The sequence below is a fragment of the Zootermopsis nevadensis genome, unplaced genomic scaffold, assembly GCF_977971745.1.
Source record: "Zootermopsis nevadensis isolate Lab colony 2312 unplaced genomic scaffold, Znev_1.0 Znev_ptg000002l, whole genome shotgun sequence".
In the NCBI taxonomy this organism is placed as follows: Eukaryota; Metazoa; Arthropoda; class Insecta; order Blattodea; family Termopsidae; genus Zootermopsis; species Zootermopsis nevadensis.
Genome location: NW_028259134.1, coordinates 2609955 through 2633024, shown reverse-complemented (window position 1 = coordinate 2633024; position 23070 = coordinate 2609955). Strand labels below are relative to the sequence as shown.

The window sequence follows — 23070 nt, the reverse complement described above, 5'->3', positions numbered from 1 at the left end:
ACATCGACTGGATAAAATCTTGTTGAAAATAAGGGTAAAACAGTCATGTGATATTTACGGAATATATTCTTTGATATAATTGGAGATGTTGATATATGTAATCCTGTTCTTGGCACATTTATTTCCTGATTTCTCAAGGTGGTTCTCTGTTGTACCCTGACTATGAGTGACAATGACTTGCGGAATAACAATCTGTATTTCCAAATTGGTACGGTAACATTAGCCGGAATAAATATCTACAAGATGGGGTTTGTTGGACAGAAAATTTCAAGGTTTGTTGCCCAATATAACCCATCTGAATTTTATGGCTACATTTCCGCGTATAAAACCAATAATTGCATATAAATCGAGTCCCGTTCTTTGAGATTTTAATTTACAGAGCATGAAAACATAAATGTATTATATTAAAATTTATTCACGTGTCAAAATATATTCAGATTTATTTAAAGGCAAAAAGATTTACTGGTGGTATTTTATTTGTCCGTCTGTAACTATGTTTACCTATTACTGAAACGTCGGCAAACTCCTACCAGACTTCGCGGCTCAAGAACCCGCATCCCTGAGAACCTCTGAACTCGTTTCTTTGGTACTGTAAAAATAATTTTTGAAGTAAAACTTATTTTAATTTTTTACGTTAGCTCATGTTGTAGTTTGTTGCTTCGAATATATTTGTGTTACAATCTTACAGTGCTGTGTTTAACTCCCAATTTGGCTTCATTCAGGGTACGACCGTCCTGCCAATGGACCGTGAAATGTTATGTGGTCAGTGGAATCGAAAGGAATTGGGTTTGTCCATGAAGGCAACGGATTTCGATACAGGCAATAATACCTAATTACTAATTTACCGTGAATCCTTTTGGTGACCCACTGCGTGATACTGTGACCTTTTCTTTTCATACAAAAAGAAGACAGCAGGCCGGGAGGAGGGGGAGGTAGGGAGAATACTGAGTAGGAAGAAAGAATCTTTTCTTGGATGTCAGATGTTATGAGGGCGACGTTACGTACGAGAGAGGCCGAGATTTGTGCATTTCACAATTCGTTCTTTGTTTCCAGCATCCACTCGTTAAACATTTTGGTCTCCGGAGGATGTGTTTCGAGACTGCAATGAGGCAATACGACCTTTTCCGAACTCAAGAGATGTTCAGATATGGAAATTTGTATTCGTATAAAGAAGCGGTTGTCATGTATCATTCAATATGACTAAGTCGCTTTGCTTTTAACTCACGTTTCTCAGTCTCTTGCAACAGAATATTTGGATCGATTCTGAAATAAGAGCAACTTTGACTATTAAACTGCTTACTAAAGAATGACAACAGAAATATTTCGATACATAATCCCAAATACTGACAGAGTATCAGTCAAAAGCCAAAGCTACAGAATTTAATTCCTTAGGATGTCTGATTTTGACAAGGATAACGGGTAAATGGTACCCCTCATTTGTGAGGTTAAGACGAAGCATTACGACTGCTTAAGACACAGAGATGTATCGTTTGTTCAGTTGCATGGAAGGAATTGTAATTCGTTGCTGCCAGGTGGCACCGCTTTCGATGGCGTACGCTTAATATATGACATTCTTAGGCACGTTTGCAATCACATTAGACAAAAATACGCCTATTAGCTTCTCCAAGTCCGTCAGAATGTGACAACTGGATGATGGATGATCGAGATTATCCCAGAAGGCAATTATCATCTTCGCATATGGATATCCTTAAAATTATAAATCCAATTTTGGTTTAAAATCGTATAGGAATAACGAGTGGTTTGGAAGAAGACGTTTATGATTCTCATGCGAGCAGAAGTGACTAGTTGTGAAATCCAGAGGCTGCCTTTGTTACCACGGTCAAATCCCGCTTTGTTTACCGTGTTTACATGGGGAATATCAGCCCCCAGACGCCCTACCACATGGAAGGATCCTCTGTTATGACGTCACGCCCAACCAGCTGGGCTCCAGACACCACGCCCTCCAAAAGGTCATTACCCCCTCACAGTTCTAACTTCATTTGCGCCGTTCGCAAAGGTAAGAGGCCTCACACTTTAGGGCACGCCGTGATTGTTATACTGGGCTTAGCCTATATTTCCTAATTTGTTACAAAGATAGCTGTATGCCTCGACAGAGACACTAACCATTTAACTAAAGGTACGGGTTCATTCTCCGTTTGAGCCAACCTGATCATCTTCGCTTCCCTGCGAAGGAAATCAAATAATATTTATGTTCACGTGATCAGTGGATTGTAGAAACACGGTCCAATGTTGTACTTTTATGTCCTGTAAGAGCATTCGATGTGGAACCCCATAAGCGCTGCGTTATATAGATTTATGATAAAGATATATGAGGCCTTCCACTCTGTTGGCACGGAGTACCGCAGCTAACGAAGACTAACTCCGTCATACATATCGGAAGTGGCCGAAATGAACAATTCGTTCGCTCTTTTCCCTTGCTTTTTATTTTGTGGTCGGCAAATGTTGGTAGTTGTGGTGGCTTGGTCAGAGCTGCCATCTTAATTATGATTTATCGATACACTTTACGTTTAATGTCCAGCCACGACCAAAGTTCTTCCTACGTTATGTTGCGTGCATTGTCTGAACTTCTTCTGTATATTGGCCACTAATTGTACTGATGGTTTTCCTCTTACTTGAGTTTTATTGCAAAGTTTACAACCGCCCACGTTTATTTAGGAGAAGAATCACACTGTCAATTCTAATCTTTCTAAGCATTCATTTGCCTTGCGCTGAATGCACGAACTGAACGCGTAATAGGCTGGCATCATCTAAATCTCTCAGCGAATTTTCAGTGATGTTTGGTTTTTGGAGAGCGCTAAAATATATTGGAAATCTTTCATTCGGCCAGGTATAATTTCTGTCTTACACGACAGATTACATTATTTAACGACGCTGTTCGAGTTTCAAGAACGCAATGATGGATCAGTCAAGAACCTGTAACTATTAAGTAACAAAATATTCGGCCGGTTTTCTGTCTGTCTGCGTCCCTTACAAGTGCGGATTTTCAGAATTAGTTCTTATGCACTATGATATTTATTAATTAGCGTTATAATATATAAAATGTTTCTTTGGGATTTTGCCAGTCATCTAAACTGTAAAACGATATCGTTTCGGAAGCACGTTACTGCTTCCATCTTCAGGTCTTCAGATAAAGCAGGGATAAGAGGACAGAAAGCTTATCTGTTGGTCCTCCAGCTTTAGAAAGCCTCAGATGACCTGAAGATGGAAGAAGAATCGATCTTCGAATCTTAGTAGCTTCATATTTTATAATTTAATCGATGGACTAAGTTCAAAAGAATAATTTATCATATTACAACGCATCATCGTGAGAAACATTCAGACTTGGAATAAGTTGCTTATTCTTTCATTTATCATTTATCAGTTTCTTCTGTGTGTCTTCACTCACAGTTTCATTTCGACAAAGATTTTGCTGTAACACTTATTAAATAGTAAAAGTATTACATTTTGCCTTATGTATCCAAACACATCTTTCCTTCTTCATGATAGAATTAATTATCACTTCTGCTTCGTGTTCGAAAAATACGTGGTTCAAAGCTCAATCTAGAGATAAGTTATCAACAAATGGTTCCGTCTTTTTTTAAATCCTCCGGACAGATTCCGGAATAATACCTTACATCAGGCTTTGTAGCTTCCTTGCAAGTCCTTCCTAATTACTTAATCATTGATCATCCAATGTTATGTATTCTGAGCCACTGACAACGTCATCAAATGAACCGCAATTAGATGATTAAGATCGCTACTGACATCAATGTGACTGAGAAAATCGCGGGCCGGTATCAGTGCTGCCAACGATGTGGAACCCACGGTCCTCGACTTTGGACGTCCGTCTAGGCCGCCGAGTACTGAAGACCCCAGAGTGTGCTGCTTGTTCAGTAGGTGACTTAAACTAACGACGATGACTTGCGGAAAGAGAGCACAAAGGCACAGTAGCTGAACTGTGTACGTATGAGAGGTTGCAGCCTCACAGTAGCTAGTACAGTCAATAAAACAAAATGTGCAATTCCAGCAGCAATGTCATAATTTCATGCTCTTAAGAAATCGCAGATTCATGACCGTCGTAATTGATGTTGAAGGTGTTTTATAGTGACGCTATTAGTAATTTATCAGAACACTAAAATTGAAGGATTATGAAAGCAGTGTGTTTTAATATGATACAGCAGAGACATTTATTATTATTATTAATATTATAAATGAATTGAATTATCGTCTCATCTATTCACCACGTTATGGGATACTTACTTCTATGTATCCGAGACAAACCTTGCCCCTGAGGTACATAGTGCAAATACATTTTGTTTTTTATATGTGTTACATGTATTATATGGTTTTATTGTGAGGGATGACTATATATTTTACGACAGCGTCTTTCGAATGATGTATGAAGATCCTAAAATTGCAGTTTTCTGAAGTTACCTGATGTCGTGTTCGCCCGGAATGTTGGCCAAATATTTTCTGAGTGACTTGGAGACAATTCCAGTTGCTCCTATAATTATTGGGATTAATTTTGCTTTCATTTTCCACATTCGCTGTATTTCAATGAGAAGATCCTGGCATTTCAAGGTCATCTCCGCTTCCTTCTTAATTACATCTGTCAGCTATTATTATTATTATTGTTGTTGTTGTATTCCCTCGATTTTAAGACGCACCCTTGAATAGGTAATAGATTTTCAGGAAGAAAACGAGCTATGTCGATTTTTAAACGTCGTCAAATGTAAGACGGACTCCAATTTAATACATTTTAAAAATGTGAAAAAATTCGTCTTAAAATCGAGAAAGTACGGTGTTATTAAAATACCTTAGCATTATTGTGCATTGTTTGGGGGAAAGTAATAACACTGTATTTCCGCATTTGCAGGATCTCACTTCCAGACCGTATTCGCCACCGCTGATGTCATCAGAAAGCATCCTTCTGCACCAAGGTATGTCTCTCGTTCCCATCTAGTTGGTTTTGTAAGGAGAAGCAGGGTTTTGATTTTCCTTTCCCGTACGTCTATCCCAGGAAGTAGCGTTTAAGGAAATAGAAGTTTTTTTAAAAGAAATCGACATTGGCTTGAAGCCTCTAGAGACCTCAAGTTTCAGTAATGTTCAATGTTCAATGTTTCGCCGTCAGTTATATCCACTGAAGGGCTCCGTCTTGATCTTACATACATACTCACACACGCGCGAGAACAAACTTGTACTTTCTACGTTCACATTTATACGACCTACGTGCAGAATTTTGAACGTAGCCTGTCCCATCTCGAGTATTGCTCAAATAGAAACTTGCAGTACTCCGCCTGTACTGACCAAATCTTACGGTACAGTGTGTTCAGAGTCTCAGTTCGTAGTTAATCAGCTGACTGAAATGTCTTTCTGTAGAATCCGAAGGTTCATAACCTCCTTAATTAAAACTTGAATTAACTAATTGTGGTTTTACTATGCTCACACTTAAAAGTTACTTTGGAAATACAGTGCTTCCATCTAACAGCGATCGGTTCGTTTATATCAGATCATGGACGGGGTTAAACATCGTAAGCCTGTCAATTGCCGTTCTTGGCTTTGCCTACCTCAGCTTTCCTTATCTTCTTTGCAATGGTCATTCTTTCCTACACCGTACGTGTTAAATCGATTTTGAATCATGACCATATGTGTTGCCGCTTACCACGGGTCGTAGGTAGATGGGTGTCAGACGCTGCTTGAGATACACTGGCGATGGCAGTAACAAATGATTCTTATAACCTGACACCACGTAACAACACAGTTTCTCTCTTTCGTTTCGCCTCTATCACATCGAGGATAGAGAAAAGATACGTTTGACTTTTCTGTCCCGAGGTGTCGTCAAAGCCAAGCTGTTGGCTTTTGAAAACAGCTACCGTTTTGTGTACAACACTTTGCAACCTACTGGTCATGATTTTAATTCTCTAATATTATTTACGTTTGTCTAAAACTATATATTGAGAGGACATGTAGAATAAATGGAAGATTAAACAAATGAATAACTGACTTAACTATATAAGTATATATTAAATCTTGTCCGTCTAATCACAATAATTCTTATTAAATATTAAAATATTACAATAATTAACATTTAAAATATTAAATGATGTTCTTTATCGAAATATTCGATTTACATTAGACCATCATTTTTCATGTTTCACGACATGTTTAAGTTCCTAAAAGAACCATCCTCAGGTGTATATAATTATATAAAGCTTCAAAACCATAAACGATTTTAAATGTTAATTATTGTAATATTTTAATATTTAATAAGAATTTATTGTGATTAGACGGACAAGATTTAATATATACTTATTATATCACAATATGACGCAACATTACCATCTTATGACTTAACTATGTTCAGATTCCTTTATCATAAGCTAGTAACATTTAAAATTGGCCATTTTTCTTTCCACTGCTTTTCTATCTGTACCTTTTTCAAAATTATCCCACCGTATCTAATTTAACCTGATCAGATGATACAGCGTTGTTAACTAACAACACACCATAGCACTTTAATAGATGCTAAATGAGATCATTGAGTCATTAATGGTCACTTAGTGACTTCAAACTATCGATAAAGTCCTCGGTTTTCTTTCTGATCTTTTTAAAATCATCCCCAAATTTTAGGGTGGAGTTTGTCCTGTTATATCCTTGTGTAATGTAGTGGTACGCGTCGAAGTTCAACGGTGACACTCTCAGAAAACCGCTGGTTATCTAGTTGGACTTATCGGCTGAAATTAGTTGTCTTGTACCACGGTGGGGCATGTGCTTTTGACCATGTTTTGTTTTTATCTTCTGCAGTGGTCCACTCAGACCCGATAATCACTGCTACAACAAGGGTCTTAATAAACTGCAGTGAAAAATGAACAAGATAACCTATAAGACAAACTCAGCTCCTTGTTTAAACGTTACAAGTGTAGTTTTTTTTATTTTTAAACTTGTTTAATCAATTAGCTCGTGTAAAAACTAATTGTAAGGTAGCAAATAGGTTACGAGCTCAACTATAGGGTGTCTATTCAAGGTAGAACGGGATTTTTCTCTTCGTCACTAAGTCCTAACCGGCTATGGGGCCCACCCAACCCCCTGTACAGAGGGTATCGTGATTCATTCCTCCGAGGTAAAGTACCCGGGGCGTGATGCTGACCACTCATCACCACCTAGTGCCGAGGTCAAGGAAGAGAGGAGCTATACCTCCTCTCACCCCAAACGCCTACATGGCGTATAGTGGGACAAACTTTATACTTCATTTATTTATTATCATTTATGCTTATTTCAATTTTCAGTTACATTCATCAGCCCCAATCAATTACAGCGGACGGTATTAACCATTTTGGGAAAGGTCATGTAGGTATGACCGTGATTGGCTCTGTTTTGTGACGATCCTGCAAACTGTTTTTTTTATTTATTTAGTGTTCTGTCTGACGACAGGTCCATATGAACAGAATCCTTCCATCCTTTTCTCGGACTGGGACCTGTTCATATACGTTCTTGGCAGATGATCCAGAAGTGGTTTGCCATTGCCTTCTTCTGTGTGTGAATGGAGTAATTGTATTCCTGTGTTTTAATATCTTTCTGGACTTCAGCCTGATGTCTAAACCAGACACTGAAATACTCGTCACTACCCTTGCTCCTTCAGTGAATTAAAACAGGCCACAACCACTTCTAAGTCATATTCAAGTCACCATCAGTAATTATAATGTATTGTTAAATAACGTAGGATTTCTGCCACACAAGAACAGCGTCTCCGTGAGATAATGAAATCATAAGTCATTACGGTGGGGACTAGACTTTTGTACTGTATAATAAACGAGTAATCGTTAGTGTTCCAGCACTTTAACAGTGTAATAGTTTAAAATGCAGGCTTCCGTTAAGGGGATTCCTACCTCACACCACAGCTACGTTTTTAAGTGCGCTGTAATAGCATTGAAGGCCCTTCACAGACTCCCCCTCAGCAAAAACAGGTAGCCACGGCTTCGAAAATTAGAATTTGAATGTATTGTCAGTCATGATGATTCGACACCTCTGTCACACAGGATAAAGTCATCGTTCATCACATTAGCCTGCTTGTGTTCCTTCTATTTTCTGTACTGTCATCATTTAAATATATTATCGTCCTTCGTGATGCTTTGGTCTGAAGAGAGGATGTCTTTTCGAGTTTTATTTACAACAGAAGACACAGCTTTCCCACGATGACGAGTCTTTATTTACACACAATGTTCTGAAGTTATACACTGTGGGCAAATTATTGTGGTCGGATAATTTTTGCCTCGATAATTCTTTAAAATCTCATGGTTACATGGGTTTATAATGTCGATATTCATGTATTGTGTAAGTAATGTAAAATTGAATCTTGGAGGAAGTTAACTGATAAAAGCTTCTAGCCACTGGTAGTTACTTCAAGTTATGACACAATGGAATAATGACTGGCGAATTCACAAGTAATTGTGGCAGGTACCAATAAAAGATGGTAGTTGTGGTTGTTAATGGTTCGAAGTCTATCAATAAACTCCGTATTGTAGAATGACTGTGAATGAAACAGTTTGCAAAGGCACTGTGCGTTCCGTTTATTAACATTCACTTTCAGCGTTTAATTTATTCGAAGTGAAATATTCCTTCCGGTTCATTGGACTATAACTCTGTGACACTGTCCGTCTCGAGTCATCGATAATCAGCTGGTATGAAAGATACTTACTTATATGGAACCCAAAAATACATTAAAGTCATCACAAAATTCGATATTAGCAAACGACACAATGTTTCAATCAGACTACGTAATTAATGTCTGTAATAAGGGAATCCGCATTTGGCTTAGGATAGGAACCAGTGGCGGGCACTTGTCAGCACGGTAATAAACCTTTGGGTTCCTTAATATTTTGTAGATTCCTTAAAAGGCTGAGTTACTATTAGCTTCTAGGGAAGGACTCGACTCTATAAAGTAAGTAATGAATCCGTAATTTAATATGGAAACTGATAGAAAGACACTAACTAACTAACTAACGAGATGGCTTACCGAACCCGGAGGTTCATCACCGAATTAACCAAAGCCCTCCACCGGACCCTGTCCTGGGCCAACAAAATCCAGTCTCCTTCAACTCCTGTCTCCCATAGATCCCGCCTGAGATTATCCTCCCATCTACGTCTAGGTCTCCCCAGAGGTCTCTTCCCCTCAGGCTTCCCAAATAGTGGACCCAACCAACTAGATGGCTTACCGAACCCGAAGGTTCATCACCGAATTAACCAAAGCCCTCCACCGGACCCTGTCATGGGCCAACAAAATCCAGTCTCCTTCAACTCCTATCTCTCGTCTTAGATTATCCTCCCATCTACGTCTAGATCTTTCCAGCGGTCTCTTCCCCTCAGGCTTCTCAACCAATACCTGTTGCGACAGACAGACAGACACGCAGGACGATAACTGAGTTTCAGAGAAGAAATTCTGTTCCTCGGAATATGGATATATACACTTTATAACTCAAAAGATGGCACTACATTTGAAAATATCGAGAAAAAAGTGGTTTCCTTCAGGATCGTTGTGCTTTGTAGTCTGGTAGAAGCTGCCACCTGTAAAATGTCATCGTTTCATTATATTTGTTTCATTAACAACGCACTTTGTAAGGTTATAGCTTTTAAGGCCTATAGTTAATTAAGTACTGTTATAATTTGACTGAGACAGTTACAGGAATTTTGGGTAGGTGAGTGGCTGTCATTAACCTAACCAGTCTATCGGGTTTATTGGACGTCGATTCGTGTGTTTGCCTTATGGCCCGGGTTTAACGTCATGAATGCAGTGTCGATAAGCTGCTGTCTCAAATGAAACGGACATGACAGCAGATTGTATGCTTACGTCCTGCTTACAAGGCAACAGCTGAATCTTCCTTGAGGACAAATTGAAAGGGAAGTTATAATGGAAATTTAAATTTTATTGCCGCTTGAAGTGTAAATGGAATGGAATTATTATACGATGATGAGTTTTACCAATTATATTCTAACCCCCCTCCCCTAATTTTGTTAGAATTATTAAATAATGGAGCAGATAATTAATCGCGCATTTGGCACAAATTAAGAACTAAGAAATACATACAGCATTTTTGTTGGACACCCTGGGGAAAATAAATCACTTCCGAAACTAAATAATACTCTGAAGTTATTATTATTATTAGTGTTCTGTCTGACGACAGGTCCATATGAACGGGATCCTTCCATCCTTTTCTCGGACTGGGACCTGTTCATATACGTTCTTGGCAGATGATCCAGAAGTGGTTTGCCATTGCCTTCTTCTGTGTGTGAATGGAGTAATTGTTGGGATGCCACGGAGGAAAACTCCGTGTTGCCTAGACCACGGCCTTGCCCAACACAAGTTATAAATCTGAGCACCACCGGGAATTGAACCCGGGACCCCAGGATTACAAGGCTAGTGTTCTGACCACTAGACGATGTTGAAACTGGTCTTGAATAATCTGTAAGGAATTGGCAGAGACTGAATTGGTTCACGTTCGTGTTTAGGGATTTAATTAAAAACAGGGAATATCAGTATTGAGGATTAATCCCGTAATATTAACTCAGTTAGTGAGATATATAGAGGCGTTTACATTGAAAAGGAAACATTTAACTCAGATAAATTAAAACAAGGCAAAATGTTTAGCAAATGAAGGAACTTAGTAGGTTTATTTTTATCTTGTTAGATAAAGGAAGGTATGATGGGCGGGACATGTAGAAAGTGTAGATGAAATGATAAATTAATTAGAGCATTTATTCGGGAATTTGCGGGAAAGGCACCGCTTGGGTTATCTTGGCGTAGATGGAAAACGTTTGGACTGGATTCTTGTATAAAATAGTTTAGGATGGAGTTCAGTTGCTGTAATGATCCTTCAAGTTCTATAAAATACGGGGAATTTTCACGAACAGTTACCAATTGACGGGTTCTCAAAAGCCCTGTGTCCAATGCATTTATTTTTCTTTCAGACAGCCCCAAATGCATAAAACGTCAAATAGATAAGTTCCATTGCCTGCATTAAATCACTGAAAGAACGAGAGAGTTGTCTTTAAGTAATCCTGTGTAGAGGCACCGGGGCCTAAGCTAAAATGGACGTGCTTTATAAGCACAGGCCTCCACACGCGACGTGTCCGTAACTACTTATATCTGCATGTATTTTAGAAAGAAAGCTTTGTTGTGAGTACATCATGGCTATTAATTCTGGTTTCCTTTTAAGCAGTCATCTCATTTAACTACAGCGTTGCTAATGATCAGACTGTATTGTGTTTAGTGCTACAAGGCGAAGTTTTGTAGCAAGAAACATGACCTCCATTAGCTAGGGCCAATATCCTTTCTAAAACACTACCCAAAACTTCGTCAATTGTTATAAAATTCTGCAGCAAACACTAAGTGCGGTTCTTGGATACGACTAAAGAGTAGAAGAGGGGGTAGTTTTTGAGGGGGAAGGGGGTTGATTCTAGATAAGGAAAGAATGTATCCAGAGAGATAAGGTTCACCTTGCGGCAAGGTTTTTGGCGAAGGGGTAAGTTTGCTGTCGAGGGTAAGAAGGGGTAATGAGGGGTGGAAGAAAGATGTCAGCCATTTTGATGGATGGGTAATTAATATACAATCACTCCTCTCCTCCCTCACCTCACCTCACCTCACTCCTCGTACATACACATAAACGATGAACCATAAGGAAGCAGACAGGCGTACTGCCAAGCAGCTGAATGCCCGAGGCGAAGAAATCTTTAAAGTCAGTTGTGAAAGGTGCATTATAAGCTGTGAGATTGATAGTAATTAGTTTGTTAGCGGCAGGAGCGTCGTTTTAACTCCTTGTATGATGTTCTAACGTCGCCTGGCGGCGGCGGCGGTGGTGGTGATGAACCTTTTCTTGTAATTGTTATTATTATACGTCATCCCGACGTCACTCCCGAAAATTACAAGTTTAATGAAGGTGATGGAAATTAAAGTGAAGGGTTAATAAAATATAAGAAGGTTAGTCAGACTTTCTTAGCAGGGAAATGTGTGTTCGTGTGTTTATAATGCTGTTTAACTTATTGGAAATAAGACATTTAAAATTAATGAAAATTTGTGTTTATTATAACCCCCACGGAATCTTTACGAACGTTGACATACTGAATATTTACATTTGTCATTTATGAAACACGGTTTCGATTTAATTACGAATATCTTATATTTAATCTACTCATAAAACTGTTAGGATAATATGTCTGTGTCTCTTACGAATGACCAGTGTTTTAATACAAAATATGATGATATTTTAATATTTAGGGGCGTGAAATCTGGTAGGATTTATAGGCAATACGTGCATTACCCACGGGGGATATGACAAACGAATGCAGTGTTATTGTGTTTATTTTCATGTTATACTTATAAAATTAATTGTTTGGTTATTTTTTGATTATGTTAGCGTTTTTCGATATGTTCATATTTCTTGTACAAATTTCTCTTCTGATCAATAAAATAATGTTCATATTACTCCTTATTATGCATCTTTTACGGAATGTGCACAAAAATTCCTTGAGTATTTCTAATTGTGCGACAAACAACAACAATACGGTCGCGTAGAACTTTTACATTGGAAAATGTTGTTTTATAAACTAGATGTTTGAGATATCAACAAGGCTGAGGTCCGGAGAGCGTGCAGGCCATGCGGTTGTTAGTCTTCTACCAATCGAACGGCTAGGGTACCTTGTGTTAAGAGAGTCTTGAGCAATTCCATCATGCATAAACCACATTTGACGATGCGTCTCCAGCGGAACGTAGTCTAGTAGTGCACGTAACCCTATTTCTAGAAAATTCGTGTAAATACAACTATTGAGCCTGGGTGGCAGACAACCCGGCCCAATTGAATAATCTCTTATGATGCCGACTCAGACGTTCAAAGTTAACTGCTGCTTATTCCGTAACTGGGAGGTGGCATGCGGATTTTTATTTGCCAATTGATGGTTGTGATGAAGGTTCTCAATTTCTTCTCGTGAAAATTTTGCTTCAATCCGTGAAAAGTACAAACTGATTAAAATTATGTGGAATGCACTACTGCAGATACCATTCAAAAAATAGGGCTCGTTGAGGGTAATCAGCTTGCGAGAGGGCCTTTGCTCGCTGGACGTGACATTGATAGAGAAACCGATCCCAAAAAATCTCTCAATACACTCTGATGCTAAACACCTCCTAATGTGGTTACCTGTTTTGACGAAATTTCCGGGTCTCTCGAGGTCATATCAAACACCTATTCTTCAACTTCGGGTCTTCCGAGCAAACCTGCCTTCCCCCCCTCCCCATCCACGATCAGAGGTAACAGACGAAAAGTTTCCTGTGTCTACAAGACGCCGATGGATGCATGTGAATGTGTCCTTGGCTGGACATCGTCGTTGCTGATAAGATTCTCCTAATATTCCCATTCGCTCGTCCATACGTGTAATGGATATCTGCCATCTCAGCGTTCGAATGATGATTCATGATCTCGGTACCAAGTGAGCACTAGTACTGCTAGTTATCGGTATCTCCTATGGGATATGGGGATATGTTTACGTGTTTGGTAGCCCATGAGATGAAGCTGCAATCTCTGTGTCGTTTCTCAAGGAGATCAAGTCATACACTTCCTCCGATGTGCAGATTTTAAGGGCTATAACTCAGACGGGAAGCATTTCAGGACATTTGTCGAAACGTCCTTTTTTTCATCCTTAGATTTAGTATAACGTACTCCCAGAGTTTGGACAGACATTTCAGGACCATTCTGTATATACATATAGTGCGGGAATTGGAAAACGGGACTGATGCTGGAACTTCTGTTAAAGTTAAGTTGTTGTTGAACGTGAAACAACAGAATGTCAACTGCATAAATCATATGTTTAATAACGTTTCGTCTGATTGTGATAATTAATCTACTATTGGAGACAGCCTAATGAAATTCACTATGGAAATTATTCATACAAATAACCACAACTTGTGTATTAAATATACTCTTTTCGCAAAAAACCTAGCCCGCTAGCCCTGTAACTAGTGTGCGTTATGCTATGTTAAGTTACATAAATACCATATTAGAAACAGGCGATCAGGCTTATGACCGGGCGTTGAAAGGTGTTATTTAGTGTTTCTAGTGGATGTGCCTGTTGGCCTGTTTCAGACCCCGGTGGGGTTTGGCTGCAATGTGTGTACGTATATCTGTGGCGTGTACTGCTTAAGGGAGATACCAAAAATCGGTACAAAATTTTGGTTGGAAAGACTGTGGAGAAGAGACGATTGAAAACATTTAGACGTAACTGGATATTAAATTCAGTGGTTTCTTTCAGTAAAAGTAAACAATGCTTTTGGCTGTATTCGCTGTTTGACGACACTACTGAGGTCACGAGACGTCAGAAAAAGCTGTTATCGTATATTTTAACGATTTTTCCAGCAGTGGCTTAGGAAAACCATGATATCTTCCGTAGGACAGCCTGACTCCGACAAGAATTCCAACCAAATACACTTACAATATCAGTCTGACGCTTTGGAAATTCTTACATAGGACGTGTACGCGTGAAACAGGCTTCTTTTAAGCCACACAAGTACTGTATCGGAGATAAGGTCCTTGTGCGATGTTACGTGACAAGCATCTATCTTCAGAATTTAGTGACTGACCATCTGTAATGCAGTTAGCTTACTTCTGAATGACATTCTTCCAGTTACATAAACTTGATTTGGTTGGCTACAAAATGACACCTCAACCGATTCTGTAAGCTTTCTGATTAAATTTCTATACACTTTCAAAGTTTTAAAGTCCTTTTAGAATCACCCTGTATATCATTTTTACTGGAAGATATTCAAGACTTCAATTTGTTCTGGAACGTCCTGCTCTTGTAATCTCTGACCAGAAGTACTGATACCATAAAAACTTCGTTGTCTTACTTTTCTGTGTCTCAATGACTACCTCGAATTTCGCAGTCTCTTCTTACCTCATGCGAAAATTACACATGTCACAGTCACACTCCGCATTGCCCGTTGTTTTATGTAGGCCTTTGTGATTTATGTTTCGAGTCTTATTTGTACTTCCGTCTTCAAGTAATTTGTTGTTAACACTTGCAGCTATTTGATTTCGACCCTAATGGTATCGAGCTTGAAGTCGGTTCCAAAGGTCATCGAGTTACAATAATCTATACTGATCACCAAGCATATTTATTTATCTATACGTGTAGTTCCGGATTTCTGACTGGCTTTTACCGAGATTAGTCAATGTTCGAAAATTGTGTTAGGACGATTAAACCAGGAAGTGTTCTTACAGGATAATAGAAATGCATACCAAAGTTTGGAGTGAAAAACCTGAAGAAAAGAATTCACTTGGTAGGACTAAGCATTTATGTTAGGTTAATATTAAGAGGGATCGTAAAGCAATAAAGTGTGAATTTGTAAAATTTAAAAATATTAAAAAAAATAAAATTATTTTTTAATGTTCGTATTGCTGAGAGAAGAGATTGATTGGACGGAGGTACAGGACTATTCCTTGGCATAATAAGCATGGCATATTTCATGAATGCCCTTCTATTGGTTCTGACGTTTCTTTAACCCGGAAAGCAGTCAAAACAATATGCCCGATGTAACGTGAAATGTAAGTGGATTCCATAAAAGGCAGTAAGTGTGTATCAAGGACGTAGCTGCACGGTATGCCAATACGTACATCTGTTTATCCAGGAACCTGTCGTGGCATTGACTATTGAAATCAACTGTCCTCAGTGATTGATAGTCCTTGAAGATGGAATACGTCCGAAGCCATTAAGAATGACTACCCACCGTGGCAAGCAAACAAGTGGCTTGCTTCTCACTTGCTATTCACAAGTCATGCGGGCTTCTTTAGATTTTACAACACAATCCAGCGTCTTAATACTCAGACAAGGCTTTAGATCTCCGTTCGGTTTGTAATGTGCTTTTGAAATTGATTTATTTCATAATCATTTACATAATTAAAGCGCGTAGAATGTGCTTTTGTAATGAGCCAGATTGAAAATGCTTCATTGGCTGCTGATTTACAAAAAAAATATTTACTGTTTCTTCGTTTACAGATATTAACTTACCGTGCTCTCGAAAATTTCTGTCCGTGAGTTTGCCTGTACTTTGAAAATGTTATGAAAAGATTATTTTTACATTTATTTTACTACGTTAAGAATATGTTCGTTGATTCTGTCTTCCTGATACCGTGAAAGAAATGTCGTTTGTTATCTAAAGACGCTGTTCTAACATCATAACTTATATTAGTGGTCACTTTGTAAAGGAGAATGTATCGGCTTCGCATTAAAATCGAAAAAACCGCTTCGTGTTAAATTATTTTTTTTTAACTTCGGCGGTGTATTTGAATCAAAGTTCTTCAAATTCAAATGTATAAAATCAGAAAATCATTACTGTATTAATCTTTAAGATATACGTATATCGTCCAAAGTTATGAATGTAAATTATGAAAGGACACGGTCATGGTCTATTTAAGACTATCACAGCTGGGAAGGCTGGGGCAACTGCGTCGATTAGGATATCCGGGCCTGAGATTCGAACCCTGGACCCCGAATTGAAAGCAGGAGTGCGGTTTAAAGTGTAATGCACGTGGAGTCGAATGTATTCGGAACGTCTGTTGAGGAGTGATATTGGTTTATCACCGTGAGACCACGAGCCCGTGCTGAATCAGGTAACCTCCCTATGGCACGTCACTGGCTCGGGCCTATTAGTTCAGCTCTTGTATCGAACAGTCGCGGTGAGGGAGGCTTTCTTTATCCGATGCCGCCCTGTAATCTCAGACACCCTAATAGCGCTATTATATTGGGGGAGGGGGGACAGCCCACCCTAGGTGAATGCGGCCCACACAGAGAGACGGGAAGAACAAGAGATCTTATTTAAGTCTTATGCTAGCTCTACAGCTGCGGAAATAAGAAGAATGAAAAGTAGAAATGAGATGAAAATAAAACCGAGAGGAGAAGGCGACTAGCTAGCAATTCGGTATTACTCTCGGTCATAAAGTTATATTGAAGGGATGCAATGCGTTTTCAATACACGGACGTCAGTGTTTTGACTCCGTGCGGACGACTTAGCCCATAGTGCTTGGAATTCTTAGGTGTTCTTCACGTTATAGCGTGAGCGAAGCAGGAATCTTGGGCTGGGTTTACGTCGACGTGATGTAACTGGAGAACCTCTGGGCGGATTTAGATGAAATTTAGTTTTGACATTACGCTATTCGATTGTATCATCCAGTTTGCTGAACTCGGACTTCCTGCACCTCCCGAGAGAAACGATGGTGTAGTAGCTTAAAACTCACAGTCAAAAACTTTTCTAATCCTTACACGTTCACCTTTAACGATAATCAGTCACATTCGACGTTGTAACATTTATGACGTAGTCTTATTCGAACCAACATCGTCGAATAATAAACGAATCAGTCAACATGTAAATACAATTTTTGAGTTCTGAGTCGGTGCTGTGAATTAGACATAGCAAAATGTAATTTCATCTCAGAGTGGAACGCGGATAACTAGAATAGAGGTAAATTTGTACACTTCCTCACAGCAACGGGTATCAAGATGGCTGCCTGCTAGGTCCTTGCGACCTGTAGTCTGGTAGATCTATACCGACGTTTCAGAGGTCCCCTTTCCTTCCTCCGTCATCAAGGCGATTGCTATCCTATCAGACTACGTGGTGCTGCAACCAATAAGTCAGCAAGCAATCTTCATTGCAGAGGATATTGCACGCGGCTCGATGTGGGTCTGTGCACAACCGTGGCCAAACAAATTCTTACCCCTCCCATGAATTGATTACCGTTGTGCAGTAAATAACTTTACAAGCAGAATACGTCTCGGCGAAATTGTCACTAGAGTATGGCCATGTGGTCCACCTATCCACCCACACAGTCCCTGTTTCGATTCTTAAGTCAGATCGTTCAAGATCGTTTTCGCATTTAATTTGTTTCTGTAAACGAAATGAAAATTAGAAGGTCGGGCATGGATAAGGAAGGAAATAAAGAGAATAAAAATAAATAAAACAGAACGACAGAAGGAAAAAGGGATAGGCATACAAATTAATTAATTTTAATATTATAATATGTGAACGAATTAATATACAGAGCTAGATATCTGATTGAAAAAATATTTCCTTACCTAATAGTAGATATAAAACGAAGAAATAGACTTTTAGCCTGTAAGAAATTCTACGTCAAATTTCCTTCTTGTTCTAAAGCATCTGTTGATGTCTTACCTCGAACACGTGATTTATAAACGGTACCCTGTAATGTGTTTCTTGTCCATCAGTCATCACGTGATGTTCCGTAATCACCCACCTCTCAGGGGGTCTTAGCGGGCACAATGACTAAAAAAGAGCTCGGCTGGGGACAGAAATCTTTCCAATACGGAAGTCACTCGTGATATATGTCGGTCATTATTAGATGGTTTGACAGGTGCAGTGAAATATCTTGATCATTATGATAATTCTACAAGACAGCCCTTTATAGTCTAATGCGGTCCATGGCCGAGTAAGATATTATTTAATCAGAAGACAGATATCTAATACAAAGTTAATATTTTCTCGGCTAGTAAAGAAATTCCTCGACTCTTACGAAACACGAAATTTCTGTATCCTGTTCATTTTTAAGAACAAGTTTAACGTTATCATTATATGACTAAAATCTCATATGTATTTTGTTTCGTCAGACAAAGGTAGAATATTTCAATATGACAACTAAAGACGTTCAGGTGGAAATGTGTGTGGTGAAGTTTTTCATAAGTAAGCACAGTACAGTATAGAAATAATATGGGGGTCAGTGAAGGTAAATATCCACGCGTTCTTAACATTGAAATTAGCTGCAGTTGAGTAAACAGCTTCATGATTCGGCTATTTTACTTAAAAGGAACAATTCTTAGTAACAACTGGACATTCGGTCTGGACGCGGTGGACAAGATGACAATCCCGCTGGTAATCACAACATCTGAACTACATACAGCGTCGTTAAATAAACTACAAACAGATCAAAGCAAGTCACGCTCTTTGATTGGAGGTTCTCGCGGTGGTAATGTACATCGTGAAACGTTTTTTCTAGACGTTGGTAACCATCTAGAACAGTGGTATTCAACCTGGGGTACGCGAAGACATCTTAAGGGGTACGTAAAATTTAAAATATATATATATATATATTATTTTATGATAAAAACTGAATAATCAGTAATGTAATTTATTTAATTTAATTTAGATGTAGATTATATACTATGTATAACTTGAATTATACGCCAACAACTTTGGGGGTACAAAGTTGAAGAGAAATTATATCTGGGGGTACGAGAAGACATCTTGGGGGGTAAGTGAAATTTTAAAAAAAATATATATATTCTTTTATGATAAACACTGAATAATCAGTGATGTAATTTATTTAATTTATTTTAGATGTAGATTATATACTACGTATAATTTGAATTATACGCCAACAATTTTGGGGGTACAAAGTTGAAGAGAAATTATATCTGGGGGTACGAGAAGACATCTTGGGGGGTACGTGAAATTTAAAAAAATATATATATATATTATTTTATGATAAAGACTGAATAATCAGTAATGTAATTTATTTAACTTATTTTAGATGTAGATTATATTCTATGTATAATTTGAATTATACGCCAACAATTTTGGGGGTACAAAGTTGAAGAGAAATTATATCTGGGGGTACGAGAAGACATCTTGGGGGGTACGTGAAATTTAAAAAAAAATATATATATATTATTTTATGATAAAGACTGAATAATCAGTAATGTAATTTATTTAACTTATTTTAGATGTAGATTATATTCTATGTATAATTTGAATTATACACCAACAACTTTGGGGGTACAAAGTTGCAAGAGAAATTATATCTGGGGGTACGCGAACAAAAAAGGTTGAATACCACTGATATAGAAGGCACACTGCTTTTTAACCCAGAAGACCATTACCGATTTTGATGTATTGTTGACTATTTCTAACATGAGATAAAACAAATAAATGATTAAGGTCACAGAAAATGGCATTGTTATATCTTTTATTAATACAAGTAATTTATGGATTTAAATTTGCATATAGCATTCTTTGTCATCGTCCTACGCTTCTGTCTGTATCTGATGCTATGAGAAAGAAGGTCAGGGTGTGAGTTAACTTCATGATGACAAATGACGGACGCTTGTGGACCACGCGAAAGGTTAGATGCTTCTAGATAAACCGCCTTTCGCCATGTGCAACCCTGAAGTTAAAACCTTTGATGGCTAATTGCTGTGAGTGATGAACTGAAATGTCGGGTCTCGGAAAGATTTAACTTCCACAAATTCATCGTCTTCTTTACTTCAAAGGCCGAACGTGGGCATTGTGTTTCATCTCGCAGGTGGACTTTTGATTACGAACGAATGGAATATTTTGCTTGTTCCTTTAATGTGTCTTTAGCAACGAAATATCAGAGGCGCTTCCAACGTTTAGAAAGTCATTTATTACGTGTTTCTTCCTCTGGGATACCCTAATCAAGTGCGAGTACTTGCAGAGTTGAAGACTAGGCTGAGTATGCAGCTCCAACCAATGATGGGATTTGTAACCTCACCATCAAATATTTGGGAACAACAATAACAAATCAAAATGATACTTGTGAGGAAGTTAGGAGGAGACTAAATTCCGGAAATGCTTGCTACTTCTCAGTCCAAAATATTTTGTCTTCCCGTCTGATTTCTAAGAACCTGAAAATTAAAGTATACAAAACAATAATCTTGCCTGTTGTTTTGTATGGGTGCGAAACATGGTCCCTCACTCAGAGGGAGGAACACAGATTGCAGGTGTTTGAGAATCGGGTGTTGAGGAGGATATTTGGGCCTAAGAGGGAAGACGATGGGGCGTGGAGAAAACTGCACAATGACGAGCTTAAACATCTGTACTGCTCCCCCAGTATTGTGAGGGTGATTAAGTCGAGAAGAGTGAGATGGGCGGGACATGTAGCGCGCATGGATGGGACAAGAGGTGTGCACCGGGTACTGGTTGGGAAACCTGAAGGGAAGAGACCGCTGGGGAGACCTAGACGTAGATGGGAGGATAATCTCAGGCGGGATCTATGGGAGATAGGAGTTGAAGGAAACTGGATTTTGTTGGCCCAGGACATGGTCCGGTGGAGGGCTTTGGTTAATTCGGTGATGAACCTTCGGGTTCGGTAAGCCATCTAGTTAGTTAGTTAGTTATCATAGAGTAAATGGGGCAAACATGAGCACAGTTAAGGTCACATTTAAAAAAAACAGACTTCTGGTTTAGATAAAGGGATGGAGACAAGACGTTACCTACCTAAGATCCTTAGCTATTTCGCAGTAACAGTGACATGTCTACAAAATTACATTTGGATTGTCAACAATAAAAAAGACTACCCTGTCATTATGTTTATATTATTCCTAGCTATGGGGACTCTGAATATCGCTTATAAAATTACTTTATGAATCACTTACTCGTGGAACACGCGTCAATGTTATGCAAGGTGAAATGTTATGCAAGCACAAATTATCGCTAGTTTATTTACCCAATAAAAGAAGAAAACCAAACATATTTTACATGTTTCTTCTCTTTGATGTTTCGTAATATGTCTACGCTAAAAATATTGTCTTCCTTAAATCGCAAATCATTTACTAAATATAAAGAATCTACATCAGTGAATCAATTGAAGTTCTTATTACGGTCATAAATGTTAAAGACCTGTGATAAACTCTGCTCGTATTGGGTAAGACTTGAGATTCTCACAGTCGTGACCACCAAGATGGCTGCCTTGCGCTCATATTACCTTCACACGGAGTGATCATATTACTTGGAACTCTGTTATTTATTTCAAACTGAGACTCAAATTGATTCAAAAGCGCGTTTGTAGCCAAAGATACACACGTCATAATCTTGGTATCCAGCGTTAATTTAGCTGAGGTTCTGTGTTCTGAAAGTTAAATATAAGAACGAAACAAAAATAAGGCTCGTATTTAATAAATAAATTTCAATGCAGTTTTATAAGAAGATTGAACAGGAGAAACGACAGCCCTCATTCCACCACAGTATTAACCATTAACCAGAGCCGCCAACAGCATGATTGTGGTCCCATGAAATTCACCTAGGTCACAGATACAAGAACAATTAAAGATTTTAACACCAGATACAGTACCAACATTTGGCCAAGTTTACCTTGTTTATTTTGTGCGCACAAAACAAAGAATAACTTTATTGTAATTAATTAAGTCTTGGACGATATATCGGTAGGGAATTGGTCCCCATTTACAGATGTTGAAATTTCGATAGCACTGTTTGAAACTGTTCTCGAAAGAAATACACACGTCATTGCCAGGGTGTACTTTATCTTCTTAAGACGCATATACAAATGTTAATCTCAATTAAAAACTGTATAAATACAAACCTAAAGGTAAACAAGGCAAAGGCCGCTCACGAAAACGTTGGAATGACCAATTTTAACTCTTGAGTACTGTATCCTATTTACTCGAACAGAAAATTCCTTGGAGACGGAACAGTCTATAATAGGATAAACCATGGAGATGATGATGACTAATAGAACACACAAAATACAACACTGCGTCGCAATCTAAAAAATCACAATCTATCGCCGTAAAAATCTGATCTTACAAATTTAATACAATTAATTGACGTCAGCTCTCCACAAGATTTGAGGTATCAGAAGCGATGATGATGTGAATGTTGGTCTTCTGTGTTGGAACGCCGTGTAGATCTGAAGGTAGATACCAGCTTTTAGGGGAAAAGAACTGTCTTCATCTGCAGGGCTGAAGTTAGGCAAGTAGGCTTATACAGTTTTTAGTCCTGAAGATGGAGGCAGTATGGTTCAAAACTTTGGCATGTAGCTGCAAATTCACATGTCGTTAAAGCCCGGAAGCCCGGCTTCGATATCCTTGTCCAATGTTGTAAATAGCTTATTCTTCAGCTGTCATGGACTTGATATCAAGGGCTTTGAACCCTTTAGATATTGAATGTGATTTCTGGCCGGCAAATCGGCTTGTCACAAAACATCTACCTGCTTATGAAAACATATCAGAAAGGGTACACACATTCCGGTACATCAAACGGGATTC

The 23070-nt window shown here is 38.5% G+C and overlaps 1 long non-coding RNA gene across 1 annotated transcript in view; it reads left to right on the top strand.

The window, feature by feature from the left end:
• Positions 1-23070, top strand: part of LOC147875029 (uncharacterized) — a 336681-nt gene that overhangs the window by 48459 nt on the left and 265152 nt on the right. Inside the window, exon 2 of the long non-coding RNA XR_002542653.2 lies at positions 4877-4940. This is a non-coding gene — a long non-coding RNA (uncharacterized LOC147875029). The remainder of the gene's footprint in view (positions 1-4876; positions 4941-23070) is intronic.